The sequence below is a fragment of the Gossypium arboreum genome, chromosome 9, assembly GCF_025698485.1.
Source record: "Gossypium arboreum isolate Shixiya-1 chromosome 9, ASM2569848v2, whole genome shotgun sequence".
Lineage (NCBI taxonomy): Eukaryota > Viridiplantae > Streptophyta > Magnoliopsida > Malvales > Malvaceae > Gossypium > Gossypium arboreum.
In genome coordinates, this window is record NC_069078.1 from 58,446,929 (window position 1) to 58,461,343 (window position 14,415).

The 14,415-nt window shown below is 36.4% G+C and overlaps 1 non-coding gene across 1 annotated transcript; it reads left to right on the forward strand.

Moving 5' to 3' along the window:
* The first annotated feature begins 6,644 nt into the window (after positions 1–6,644).
* On the forward strand, positions 6,645–6,750 carry LOC128281303 (small nucleolar RNA R71). Its single transcript, XR_008271516.1, has one exon. It is a non-coding gene; the product is annotated as a small nucleolar RNA R71 (small nucleolar RNA).
* Positions 6,751–14,415: the final 7,665 nt, after the last annotated feature.

Genomic DNA, 14,415 nt, shown 5'->3' on the forward strand with positions numbered 1-14,415 from the left:
CCTTGGTTCAGCATTTTTAGATTCTTCAACTGGTTTAGGACTTTTTGGTTTCTTATCAGATTCTTCTTCTTTAGTATTTGTAACTGATTCAGTTTTAGTTTCATTTGTTGACTCCTCAGTATCTGGCTCATTTGGTTCTTCTTGCTCACCTTGATTCAGCTCATGCACCTTCTCTACTTACCTTTCAAGATCATGACTTGTAATGCACCCTTGAACATATTTCCCCTTCAAATTCGCTTGTGTTTTAACATGGGCCCTTAAGCAAAGTGAAGTTATTAACAATAGGAAATACACACTTCCTGTCTTCTGTTTAGCACAGTCATAAATCTCCTTGAGAATAATTTTCCCAACATTAATGGACTTTTCTATCAAGACTGCATATAACAAGAGCATTCGTTGCATCGAGATGGTGGAACTATGTGAGATAGGCATAAAACTGTAGTGAACAAAATAAAACCATACCTTTGCTACTGGTTTTAGGTATTCCCTTTGGCAAGAATGGCTCCCATACTTTCTTATAATCCATTGGGATCCTAGATTTGTTACAACATCAAGCTCTTGTTGAAGAAAATCCCAATTGATGTTGTTCATCATAGGATAGTACTCATTTTCTTCAACATCAGGTAAGTTAAACAAATTATTGATGGACTTAGAAGTAAGAGGTACCTTTTTCTTCTGAGCGATTACCTCAGTAGCATCTTATGTGGTCAAATTTGCATAGAACTCTCGAACTAGTTCATCATCGGAAAGTGAACGAGCATCACAAAATCGTTCCCAATTGAGAGTGTTGATTATCTTTCTAATTGGCACAGGGACAACCATCAAATCATTACTCTTCAAATTAAAACCTTTTTCTGGCATCATAGGTTGATGCTTGAAAATTGAATCAAATCTCTCTTTCACTTCTTCATTGATCACAATTGGGTTTTCAAGTGTAGTCTTCGATGATCTAGTTCTTTTGCAAGACATGGTATTTTCCCAAAAATTCAGTAAAGTTCTACTTACAAGGGAAGAAAAGAAATCAGCAAGTGGGTAGGATTTGCTTCGGTGAACCTTACGACGGCGAAGAGGTTGTGGCAGCGAAGGCAACGTGCGGTAGCAATGGTGGTGTGCGATGGCGATAGTGGCTACATATGGTAGCGACGTTAATGCTCTAGTGATTCTCTTGCAATGGTACTAGGTGGTTTCGGCAAAGAAAAGAAATGGACTGGGGCTTTCTTTCGGGATTTGAGGCTAGAGGCGCAAGAAGGAACTTTAGGGATTTTTAAGGTTAAGTAAATTGCTTAAAGGGATATAAAAATTAGTAGAATGAAGAGGGTTTTATAGAGGGAAAACTACGGCAACATGTAGCAAAAATTTAGCTACATTAACTTTACTTGGGCGACAAGCAATGGAAGTGGTGGCAATAGGTGTAGATTTTTTCCTCCTATCTACTGTCTTGGGCCTCAAATTCAGACTATATTTACAAACTTATTCAACAAAGAGAAACTGATTAGTACTTGGACCAAATTTGACTCCCTTTTTTAATATAAACATTTTAGATTAAACAAAATAAATTAAACTAAAAAAAACATTTTAAATCTTAAATAGAAAATTTATTATTAACAAATTACATTAAATTAATTCCCAAAAAAGGTTGGAGGGGTCACAACGGTTCTACTTAAGTTCCAATTTCATTAGACAGAATTAATTAAATGTACTAAATTGAAAAAAAATAAATTCTAATTATTTATTTATTTACAAAATGAGTTCATGAAGAATCAAGGGTCTGTTAATTTGAACGAGGATTTAACTCGCTCAACGTCACCATCTAATAATGCTTGAGACATTGATCATTAACTTTAAATGTACCTCCATAATTGTCAAATAATTCAATAGCTCCATAAGGATAAACTCGATAGATGGTATGAGGTCCTTTCCATCGGGATTTCAACTTCCTAGGAAATAACTTTAGCCTTGAATTAAACAACTAACACCTTTTATCCTTTTATAAATTCGCGAGGTTGTATATGACTATTATGCCATCTTTTTTATCTTTCTTTACACATTTTTGCATTCTCATAGGAAAACAACCTCAATGCTTCCAACTCATCCAGTTGTAACATCCTTCTCTCATTGGCTTGCTTAAGATCAAAATTCAACTTATTCAAAGCCTAGTGAGCTCTATTCTCCAACTCTAATGGAAAATGACATGCCTTCCCAAAAACCAACCGATAAGGAGTCATTCCCAATGGTGTCTTAAATGTTGTTCGATAGGCCCATAATGCATCACCGAGCCTTCGAGACCAATCTTTTCTGCTAGGGCGTACTACCTTTTCAAGGATACCTTTAATTTCACGGTTCACTCTTTCAACTTGTCCATTAGATTGAGGGTGATAAGCAGTAGCAATCTTATGCTTCACATCATATTTGTCAAGCAACCACTTAAGCCATTTGTTCTCAAAGTGAGAACCTTCATTACTAATAATAGCTGTTGGTGTCCCAAATCGTGTAAACACATGCTTATGTAGGAATCACATAACTACCTTAGCATCATTTATAGGGTATGCTTCAGCTTCAACCCATTTGGACACATAATCCACAGCAACTAAGATGTATTTGTTCCTATACGAAGAAGGAACGATCCTAAGAAGTCAATGCCCTATACGTCGAATAATTCAATCTCTAAAATGTTTGTCAAGCGCATCTCATACGAAGAAGGGAACGGTCCTAAGAAGTCAGTGCCCCATACGTCGAATAATTCAATCTCCAAAATGTTTGTCAAGGGCATCTAATTCCTCCTTGATATATTTTCGGTCCTTTGCCATTTATCACGGTTCTTCACATAAGCATAAGCATTTTTAAATAGAGTAGGCCAAAAGAAACCTGCTTACAAGATCTTTGTTGCAGTACGTGAACCACCAAAGTGTCCCCCACTTGGAGATGAATGGCAATGATATAAGATCTCAGCAATCTCACTTTTAGTTACACACTTTTGGATTATATTATTTGCACACTATTTAAATAAGAACGGGTCCTCCAAGAAATAATATCGACTATCATGAAGGAATATCTTCCTTTGTTGGTATGTCATTTCTTGAGAAATTATTCCACATGCAAGATAATTGGCAAAATCAGTAAACCAAGGTGTTTCATGAATTCGACTCACCTCAAATAAGTGCCCATCCGAGAAATTCTCGTTGATAGGCTCATGTGATCGAGTTACCTCATCTTGCTCTAACCTCGATAGATGATCAACTACTTGATTTTCAACACCTTTTTTGTCTTGGATCTCAAGGTCAAATTCTTGGAGTAAAAGTATTCAACGAATTAGCCTCGGTTTTGCATCTTTCTTTGTGAGCAAGTATTTAATAGCCGCATGGTCAGTAAATACCGTAACTTCGGTACTTATAATATATGAGCGGAATTTGTCAAAAGTAAAAACTGTAGCAAATAGTTCCTTTTCAGTTACTGTATAATTGAGTTGGGCTCCCGTCAAGGTTCTACTTGCATAGTAAATAAGGTGAAACGCTTTGTTTCTTCTTTGACCCATCACAGCTCCAACAGCATAATCACTTGCATCGCATATCAATTCAAAAAGTGTGCTCCAATCGGGTCTAATGATTATTGGGACTGAGATTAACCATTTTTTGGCTCTTCAAAAGCTTCTAAACATGCTTTGTTAAAATCAAACACTGCATCTTTCTCTAACAACAAACACAATAGTTTAGAAATTTTTGAAAAATTATTGATAAACCTTCGATAAAAACCGGCATGGCCTAAAAAACTTTTAACTCCTTTCACATTTACTAGGGCCGGTAATCTTTCAATTACGTCCATCTTTGCTTTGTCAACTTCAATTCTTTTCTTTGAAATTCTATGCCCTAAGATAATCCATTCCTTAACCATAAAATGACATTTCTCCCAGTTGAGGACAAGATTCATCTCTTCACATCTCTTTAGTACCTTAGCCAAATTACTCAAACAAAATCATAAGTGTTACCAAAAATAGAAAAATCATCCATGAAAACCTCAACAAAATTTTAAAAATATAAGTGAATATTGCCATCATACATCGTTGAAAGGTTACAGGTGCATTGCATAAACCAAAAGGCATTCGCCTAAAAGCAAACGTACCGTACGGACAAATAAAGGTTGTTTTGTGTTGGTCTTCCGGAGCTACAACTATTTGGTTATATCCTGAATAACCATCTAAAAAATAATAGAATTCATTACCTGCCAGTCGATCTAACATCTGATCCATAAAAGGTAACGAAAAATGGTCTTTTTGAGTGGCTTTATTTAGCTTTTTATAGTCAACACAAATTCTCCAACCAGTAATAGTTCTTGTTGGGATCAATTCGTTACGCTCTTTCTCAACAATAGTAATTCCACCTTTCTTCGGTACACACTGCACCGGACTTACCCACGAACTATCTAAAATAGGATAGATGATTCTTGCATCTAACCATTTGATCACTTCCCTTCTCACAACTTCCTTCAGAATAGGATTGAGCCTCATTTGCCCATCAATTCGAGCTCTTTCACCTTCTTCCAAAATAATTTTATACATGCAAAAAGAAGGGTTTATACCTTGAATATCAGTTATGGTCCAACCAATTCCTTTATTAAATTTCTTTAGAACAACAATTAATTGCTCCTATTGATCTTTTGTCAGTTCTACTGAAATAATCACAAGCAAAGTGGAACAGTCACCTAAATAAACGTATTTCAAATGGGAAGGAAGTACCTTTAGTTTGAGTGTGGGTGGTTCTTTGATTGACAATTTGGGCTACACAAATTCTCTGACTTCTAACTCCAACGGTTCAAACCATGTGGATTGAATAAAATTTCTTAGATTGGCTACCATCAAAGCCATGTTTTCTTGACCTTTTTCATCCTCCAAAGGGTTAAGATCTAAGGCTTTCTCTAGTGGATCTTCTTCAAAATTGTTTTCCATAGAAACCAAGGTTTCTATCCCTTCCATACTGAACACTCTTCAGCCGAATCGGGAAATTTCATCGTTTTAAGAATGTTAAAGGTTACCTGATTGTCATGAACTCACATGGTGAGTTCGCCTTTCTACACATCAATTAACGTTCTTTCCGTGGCTAGGAAAGGTCTCCCAAGGATAATTTGCACTTCCTTATCTGCTTTAAAATTTGGAATAATGAAATCATCAGGAAAAAAAATTTATCAGCTCTTACCAAAACATCATCGATCTTTCCTTCGGGGTATGCTAAAGATCAATCATCTAGCTGAAGCGTCACAGTTGTAGGTCTTACTTCTCCTATCCCTAGCATCTTGAAAATAGACTTAGGCATCAAGTTGATACTTGCTCCTAAGTCACACAAAGCTTTACCACAGTAAGATTCACCAATGTTATAGGGTATCGTAAAGCTTTTTGGATCTTTCAATTTTGGTAGCAGCTTGTTCTGTAGGAATGTACTGCATTCCTTCGTCAAGGCGACAGTCTCATACTCACTCAGTCGTTTATTCTTGGATATTACATCCTTCATAAACTTCACATAATTTTGCATTTGTTCTAGAACCTCCACCAATGGAATATTGATGTGTAGTTACTTCAGAACATCCAAAAACTTCTTGAATTGCACCTCCTATTTCTACTTTTGTTGCTGCAATCTTTGCGGATATGAAGGTGATGAAACTTTCTGTTGAACTAGACAACTTTTCTGAGTAGGTAAATCTGCATCCAAAGAAGATGTTAAAGTATCTGAATTCACTAAGTTAGGATTTACCTTGTCAGTCTTTGCAGATTTTGATTCCTTTGGTGTAGGAATTTCAACAGCTGGTTGATTCTCCTTAATGGGCTTATCTTCGACATTAATCAATCGAGGTTTTAGAATTTTACCACTTTACGATGCCACTGCCTTGATATGTTCTTTACCCAAATTTCTTGGATTCTCAGTATCGCTTGGCAAGGTTCCTTGTTGTCTATTACGAAGCTCCATAGCTAACTGACTCATTTGGTCTTCCAAATTTTTCAGTGTGGCTGCTTGGCTTTGGATCAAAGCGTCATTCTTTGCCATGTACGCTTTCAACAAGCTCTCCAAACTATTTGATGCCTCAGCTTGAGGTGGTTTTGGAGCTTGCTGATTAAACCCTTGAGATTGGTTGAGTTTATGCTGCATAAAGTTTTTGTTTGGTCCATTTCCTTAGTTGCTCCAAGAAAAGTTAGGGTGATTAATTCATGAAGGATTATAGAAGTTGGACTGGGGTCCTTGTCCACTCCTATTTTGATTTTGGTTCCCTACATAGTACACTAACTCAGGATTCAATGAACAATTGTCAAAAGAATGACCTTCCTTACAGTACACACAGAAATCTGCTTCAAATAGACTTGGTGGCTGAGCTACAAAATTATTAGCACTATTAGTGGTAAACTACTTTAACATAGAGGAAATAGACGATACCTAAGTTGATAAAGAAGTGAGATCATCAACTTCATGAACTCCAGCTATACGTCTTCCTGAAGTTGTTCGATTGGTTGGCCATTGATATTTATTGCTTGTGATCTCTCGATGATCTCATAAGCCTCATTATAAGACTTAAATAAAATTGCACCATTCACAGAAGCATCTACCATCAATCTTGTATGTGCATTGAGACCATTATAGAATATCTCCAATTGGATACAATGAGGAATCCCATAATGAGGACACTTACGAAGTAACTCCTTGAATCACTCCCAAGCCTCATACAAAGACTCGTCATCCAATTTTTGGAAAGTTGGACCTCATTCCTCAACTTAGCATTCTAGCTAAGTAGGAAATACTTAACAAAAAATCTCTTTGCTAATTCTTGCCATGTAGATATGGAACTTGGTGGCAATGAATTGAGCCATGCTCGTGCTCGACCTCGCAATGAGTATGGAAACAACTTCAACCTTAGTGCGTCTTTAGTCACACCGACTACTTTGAATGAATCACTCACCTCTATAAACAATCAAAGGTAGAGATGTGGATCTTCCGTGGGCATACCACTAAATTGGCCCACGGTTTGTAGCATTTGAAACATCACTGGTTTCAATTCAGATTGGGTTGCCTCAATATCTGACCTTCTAATTCTTGGATTTAACGTATTGAAAAGTGGTACAACATATTGTTTGCTGCATCGATCCCTATCATCGGCAATAAGGATGAGATTTTGTACATGATCGGCTTCATTACCTTGGTCTTGATTCTGATTTCCAAGGTCTATCTCGACTTGTCTCTGAGCTATTCGTTCACGTCTTCTTTGTCTGAAAGTTCTCTCAATTTCAGGGTCTACTAAGAGTAAATCGATAATCCGATCTATGCACATAAACGCCTGAAAAGAAAATCACAAAATTAAAAAGAATAAGTTAGCATTATTAGAAATAACCAAATTGAAAATAAATAATTTCACAAAAAATGACTATGGCAATAGTTGACAATCCCCGACAACGGTGCCAAAAACTTCTAACGCTCGGGTTTGTGCAAGTGTACACAGTCGTTATCAAGTAATATGTAAGTATCAAGTTATCGTCTCCACAGGGATTGTATTTGTGCTAAGTCACTCAATTACAAAAATATTATTAACAACTTGGTAAATAGAAACACAATTTGATTTGGAAGCATTGATTAAAATTATTTAAAATTAATCTAGATGCAATGATCCCTAATGTGATTTATCCTAACATGCAACTATATGAATGAAATAGATTTTAGCAGAATTAACACAATAATCAAATATTATAACATAAATAAGCTAGGACAATTAGTTTAATTAAACTCAAATTATTATCACATGCTTATCAATATTCAGAAAAACATTCTATGGCATCTCGATCTTTCATGAGTCTAGAAACCACATTAGGTCCTTTCGGAATCCTTTACTTAGTAAATACACATTTTTACTAATCCTTATTTACTAAGGGTTTCATAATATTCATGCGAGGTAATAGAGACGTGTTAGGTTTGAAAAAGTTTAATCACACAAATCTAAAAACTATGTAGATAAAAAAGCCTGGTTAGGGTTGTTATGTAACCTACAATTCAATCTGGTTAGGATCTAAACTGAGCATGAACATTTCAATTATGTGTCCATTAGCCGTCGTCTGGTTAGGATCGCTCTGCTAATTCAGGTACATTTCAATCACACATGAACGAAATACAGACTTGATTTTAATTGAAAACATGATCAATTAAGGCACAAACATTATAAGCATTAATCAACTAATTATTATTTAATCAAAGTAATCATCCTAGCTTAAATAAAATTAAGCTATCATTGTTGTAAACAAGAACAAAGAACACTTAGCAAACATCATTAAATTAAATTAAAGAAAAGAAAGATTAAACCCGATTCAGAGTGGCTATCACTCAAGATTCTGACTGACGAGGCTCCTTCATTCCTTTGCTTCACTCCTTTGCTGATGGCTCTCTGAGATGACCAACCAAAGGCTCTTTAAGAGGCTAATTTGCTAAAAATCCTTCTACAAAGATGATGGTAGACGTGAGGGGGAAAGAAAGCTAAGAGAATTGAAAGAGGAGAGAATAATGAATGAGTGAGGGATGAATGAGGGATGAGGGATAAGTGAGAAATGTGGTCTTATTTATAGGTGAGGCAAGGGAGCTAGTTTTCCAAAAATAGGAGTGTCCATCATTTGAAACTTCATCCAAGAGTGGCCGACCATGATTTTTGGGAGTGTGGTTGATTTTTTCCTGATTTAAGTGCCACAACATCCTCAGGATCAAGACTCGGTCAATTGCAAATCTCCGGGTAAATCTCCAATTTCTTCAACTTTTTAAGGGCCTTGTGTAATTAAACCAAAATTTGGTTTTTGAACATCTACATGCAGCGAAATTTTGGGTTGACTTGGTCATTCATTTGGATGATTTTGTAATCAACATAAAGCTCTCAGACTGTCCAACAATAGTAGATAATTTAGAGGACCAAAGAATATAATTTAACCACTTTAATTAATCAATTTACTTAATTAATTAAGACCCAATTTATTAATGAAATATATTAAAATAAATTATTAAATATAAATTTATATTTTATTATTTAATTTAATCCTGCATGACCCACTTTATAGCTTGAAAATATAATATGCTCAAATTAATATAAAAGAAGCCATTTTCGTATGAAAACTATATAATAAAGCATAAAATCATATTTCAGTAATTTCTATGTCCTAATTTCATATTTTCATATATTTCATTAACTTCTTAAACAATTACTTGGTTTTAACAACAAATTTAAGTAAAAAGGTGATGAATTATATAGGAAAAATCCTATATATTTTTCAGTTTACAGTATGACACACCACAAACCACATACTCTTTCCTGGAATCTAGTTGAACGAACATTGGCACCTCAGTCAACACTGTCTTAAGCTTCTCGAAACATTTTTGTCTCTTCTCGGTCTACTCAAATGACACATTCTTTTGAAGTAGTTTCATTAAGGGTGCAGCTATGATAGACAACCCCTAAACAAATCTACAGTCATAACTAGTTGACCCTAAGAAACTTCAGACCTCAATAACATTCCTCGGTTGCTTCCACTCTAAAATAGCATTGACCTTCTTTGTGTCTACATGGATCCCCTCAAAAGATACCACATGACCGAGAAACATCACCTCTTAAAGCCAGAACTTGCACTTACCCAGCTTCACATATTGCTGCTTTTCACTTAAAATATGAAGAATAATTAGTAAATGTGCATTACGATCATCCTTGGTTTGGGAATACACGAGAATGTCATCTATAAAGGCAAAAAAAAATTGATCCACATAAGAGTATAAAACCCAATTCATCAGGTCCATGAACTCTCCAGATACGTTCATCATCCCAAATAGCATAACCAGAAACTCGTAATGCCTATACCAAGTCCTAAACGCAGTCTTCAAGATATTAGCCTCTTTCATCTTCAGCTAATAATACCGAGACCCCTAATTGATTCTTCAAAAACACTGTCCTTCAAAAACACTGTCACTCCCCTGAACTGATCAAGTAGGTCATCAATCCGAGGTAAATGATACTTGTTCTTGATGTTTAACTTGTTTAGCTATCGATAGTTGATACACAGCCTTAAGGTGCCATCTTTCTTCTTTACAAACAACACTGGTGCACCTTAAGGCAATACGTTCGATTGAATAAACCCTTGACCCAACAACTCTTGTAACTGGATCTTCAGCTCTTTGAGTTCTTTTGGTGCCATGCAATAAGGTGCAATGGACACTAGTGCGGTACCAGGATAAACCTCAATATTGAACTCAACTTTCCCAATCTAGCGACAAGCCAGGTAGCTCCTCTTGAAACACATCAGGAAAATCACTCACGGTGCAGATACCCTAAACCCCCAAATCATTACTACCTGAATTGAACACATAGGCTAGGCAAGCTTCACAACCTTTACTCAAAAGCTTTTTAGCCTTGGTCGTTGATACCATATTGGAGAGCAATTCGAGTCTCTCCTCAGTGACCACAATCTCTAATCCATCTTCAACCCTCAAAGTAAGTCTCTTCATCTCAAAATCTATCTTTACCCCATGCTCGGTTAGCCAATCCATTCCGAGAATCACATCAAATCCACAAAACAATAGCTCCATCAAATCTATAAAAAAAACTATACCTTTGGATTGTCAACAAACACTTCCTATAAACCCGATCAACTACAACACTTTCTCCCAAAGACCTTATTACTATCACACCCTACTTAATGGTCTCTACTAGAATCCTAACTTACCAGCCAGATCACTCACAATGTACAAATGGATGGAACCCGAGACTACTAACGAAAATAAACAAAAGGATAACAATATGAATGTACGTGTAATAACATCCATCATCTCGTGGTCTTGTGACTCCCTAAGAGAGTAAACACTAATAGGTCCACCAGACTCAATTGGTATAGCTATTGTATGGGCAATGGTCTTTTGACCCATCGATCTTCTGTTACCACCTTGACCTCAGCCTCGACCTCTAACAGGTGTAGTGGTGTGAGCCAACTCGACTCTCTCTGAGTAGTCCTATAACTTATGCTCCATGGACCCAAAACGTAGACACGCCCCCGACACTCTTCAACACTCTCTTGGATACCCACGCCCACAATGTTCACAAGTTGCTACCTTAGTCAATCTACCCTTAGAAACTACTGCGGCGCTCTGTAGTCTAGTCTGGCTTGGTCAAGATTCCTGTTGAGCACCCCTATCAGACTTCCTAAAATCATGGCATTTCTAGTCTGGCCTTCCCAACAATCTTGATCGATTGGAACACTTCTTCCTAGATTCAAATACAATTGGTCTCGGTGGCTTGATCAATGTCTCTTCAACTACCTTAGCCTTCTATACCAAATCATCAAAGGCCTCAGTGCTCTGTGCTACTAGATATACTCAAATTTCTTGATTTAGCCCTAACTAAAACATCTTACATCTCTCCTTCTCAAAGAACACCATCTCTAGAGCATACTGCCTAAGCCGCACAAACTCAGACTCGAACTCAGATATAAACATATTTCCCTGGACCAGATGCAGAAACTCACTCTTTCTCCCATCCATATATTGCTCTCCCAAGTACTTCTTTCAAAAGGACTCAAAAATTAACTCCCAAGTCAGGTGATCAACAATGGTCGTTCTCTTTACCATATTCCACTAGCGATGAGCTTCACCATTTAATAAGGATACAGTGCAACCCAACTTCTCATCATCCGAGTATCTCATCTACTGAAGGATCCTTTCAACACTTTCCAACCAATATTCAGCAACAATTAGATCAGCTCCTTTAGTTCCCTGAAATTCTTTACCACCTAAAGCTCGAAGTCGTTCGAGTGGCAACTCTCTAGCAATTAAGGTAGAGTTCCCACCAGCTATCCTCTGAAACACCCCAATTAGCAATTACACCAAGGGCTCGAAACCAATTCCAAGTATAGCTTGCCACGAGGGTGGTTCCATCGGTGCATTAGCAGTTGGATGGTCATGTCTAGGAGGCATTCTATCTACTATTTATAGAAATTTCAATAAAACAAGAAAGAAAAAAGTGACATGTGATCCAAGGCAATATTTCAAGAAAACACTTTCAAGGAAGGCAATGTGTTCCTATTCCTACCCCATTTATAACTAATTTTCATACAAGGTTATTTTGGTAAAAAAGGTTTAAACATTTTCATTTTTTAATTTTAAAATCAACGTATTTATATTTTTGAAAAGGCTAATCTGTTGAAAACTATGGCTCCACCCAGATTTTTGTAAACTTGGTCCGACTCGAATTCCAAGCGTTACATTAGCCATCAAGGTGACTCTCCATTTAAAACTTTAAGAACCACACCAACCAACTATACACACCACATATTTGCAAAATATTTCATATACGAAATTAGTCCTAAGTGCATGCTTTTCTAAATTAATTATTTCATTCACACAATCAGAAGGTACAAGGCGTACCTTAATACTCCACGATCTCCCTTAGTTGCAAAAATTTTTAGTTCATTTAATTATCAACACATTAAATGAGCAATTAAAACCATCCAGATAAGCAATCATGCAAGCAATTATAATGTTAAAAAATTATCAAAAAAAATAGTCCGTAATGTTCGTTTACAACAGTTGAAAATTATATTTAAAAAGTCTAAGCTTAATTTTAGTATTAAACCCTAGAACGACCCACATTGCCTTCACTTCGAAATATAAAATCTCAACACACATACTTTAAAAAAATGTGTTGCGGTGGATCATTAATTTGCCATCCTCGTTGTTAACCTTTGAACTATTTATCTATAAGGTAAAGTAAGGAGTGTGAGCTTGGCAAAGCTCAGTGAGTACACATGCATACAACACAAATATACACACAAAACATGTTAGAATTTAAACATACTTTAACAATTCACATATACCAAATTTATATACTCAACATAGTGACTTATTGGCAATTCGTGAATATGAAACATAGTCAAATTATATACTCATTGAATAAACGGATCAACAAAACATACCACATGACTCATAAAGTCGTATGCTATCTCCATGTAGGTGTAGCAGGTATGTTCATACTCTCCAAACACACTATGCTATCTACGGTGAATAGTGTTATGCTAAAAAATTCCCTTATCTCTCCAACGCTATCTCTAAGCCACAATGCCCAACACATAATATGTAACACCCTAAATTTTGGGTTAGAAGTTTTGGGGTTTTGTGGTCAGGGTCAGAGGCAGGAGTGTCTTAATCTATTTAAATGTGCGTTTAAGTGACAGAATGGGCCTGCTGGTCTGGTGGTTTGTTGTGTGTTAGTTAGTCTCTGGGTCCCTAGTTTGAACCCTTATGTATACTTTTTCAAGGTATAGTTTTGTGTTGTTTTGTTTGTGTTGTTTTAATTTAATAAATAATTATTAAATTATTTCTTTATTTATTTTTAGGTTGTCTTAGAGACTTTTTTTCTTCTTGCTTCTTTCCTGTTATTTTTTTCTTCTTTCTTTCACTTGGGGAAAATGATTCTCGCTGTGTAGATATCGAAGAATTTTACTTCTCCGTCATCGAATCAGATGTGGGATTCGAACCTTAACTATTTCTATTTTTTTGAATTAATGTTTCAACATTCTCTTGAGTGTTCTCTAAACTATCAATTTGGATATTAGTTGTTGAAATAGTGTGGGGATTACTGCATATCTCGATATACTCTTGTCATTGTGAGGGATGGGGGATGTTTTGATGGTTAAATCAGCGATTTTAGATTGTTCTGAAGTGGTTTAGCGGCTACAGGGGTGGCCACACAGGCGTGTGCCAATTTACACGGCTGTGTGCTTTTAGGAATTAGGGTCTTTCGGTAAGATTTAGTGCCAAATGACCTGGACACATGGCCGTCTGGCCGATTTCAGAATTTTGTCGATTTTCACATAGCTATATCCCTTAAGCACACGGGCGTGTGAGTTTGGAAATTAGGGTTTGGTGATTTGGTAACACATGGCCTGGCCATACAGCTGTGTGGCTAATTTGGGGATTTAGGGAGTCCACACGGGTGTGTGTTTTTGACACACAGCCAGGTTTAATGGGCACACGAGCGTGTAAGACACTCACATGGTCGTGTCAGTCCTATAATCTATTTTAGTGCAAATGGACAGTGAGTTACATGGCCTGTTCCCACGGCCATGTCCCTGGACTACACGGGCGTGTGTGTAACATCTCGAAATAAGGCCTAAATGGAATAGTGGTTGCGAAACCACAAATCTGAGATAGAAAAGTTTATTTCGATTAATTTTTATGATTTACCGAGTGATTAGATGCATGTGTTAGAGTATTGATAAGAAATTTTATAGATTGCATGTTTAATTTGCCCATTAGGGCTTATTTGCAAAAGTTATTGTAACAGCCCGATTTAGGGCCTAAACGGAATGGTGGTTTTAGAACCATGAATTCGAAGTCAAAAAATTATTCTGATTAAGTTTTAAGGTTTATTTAT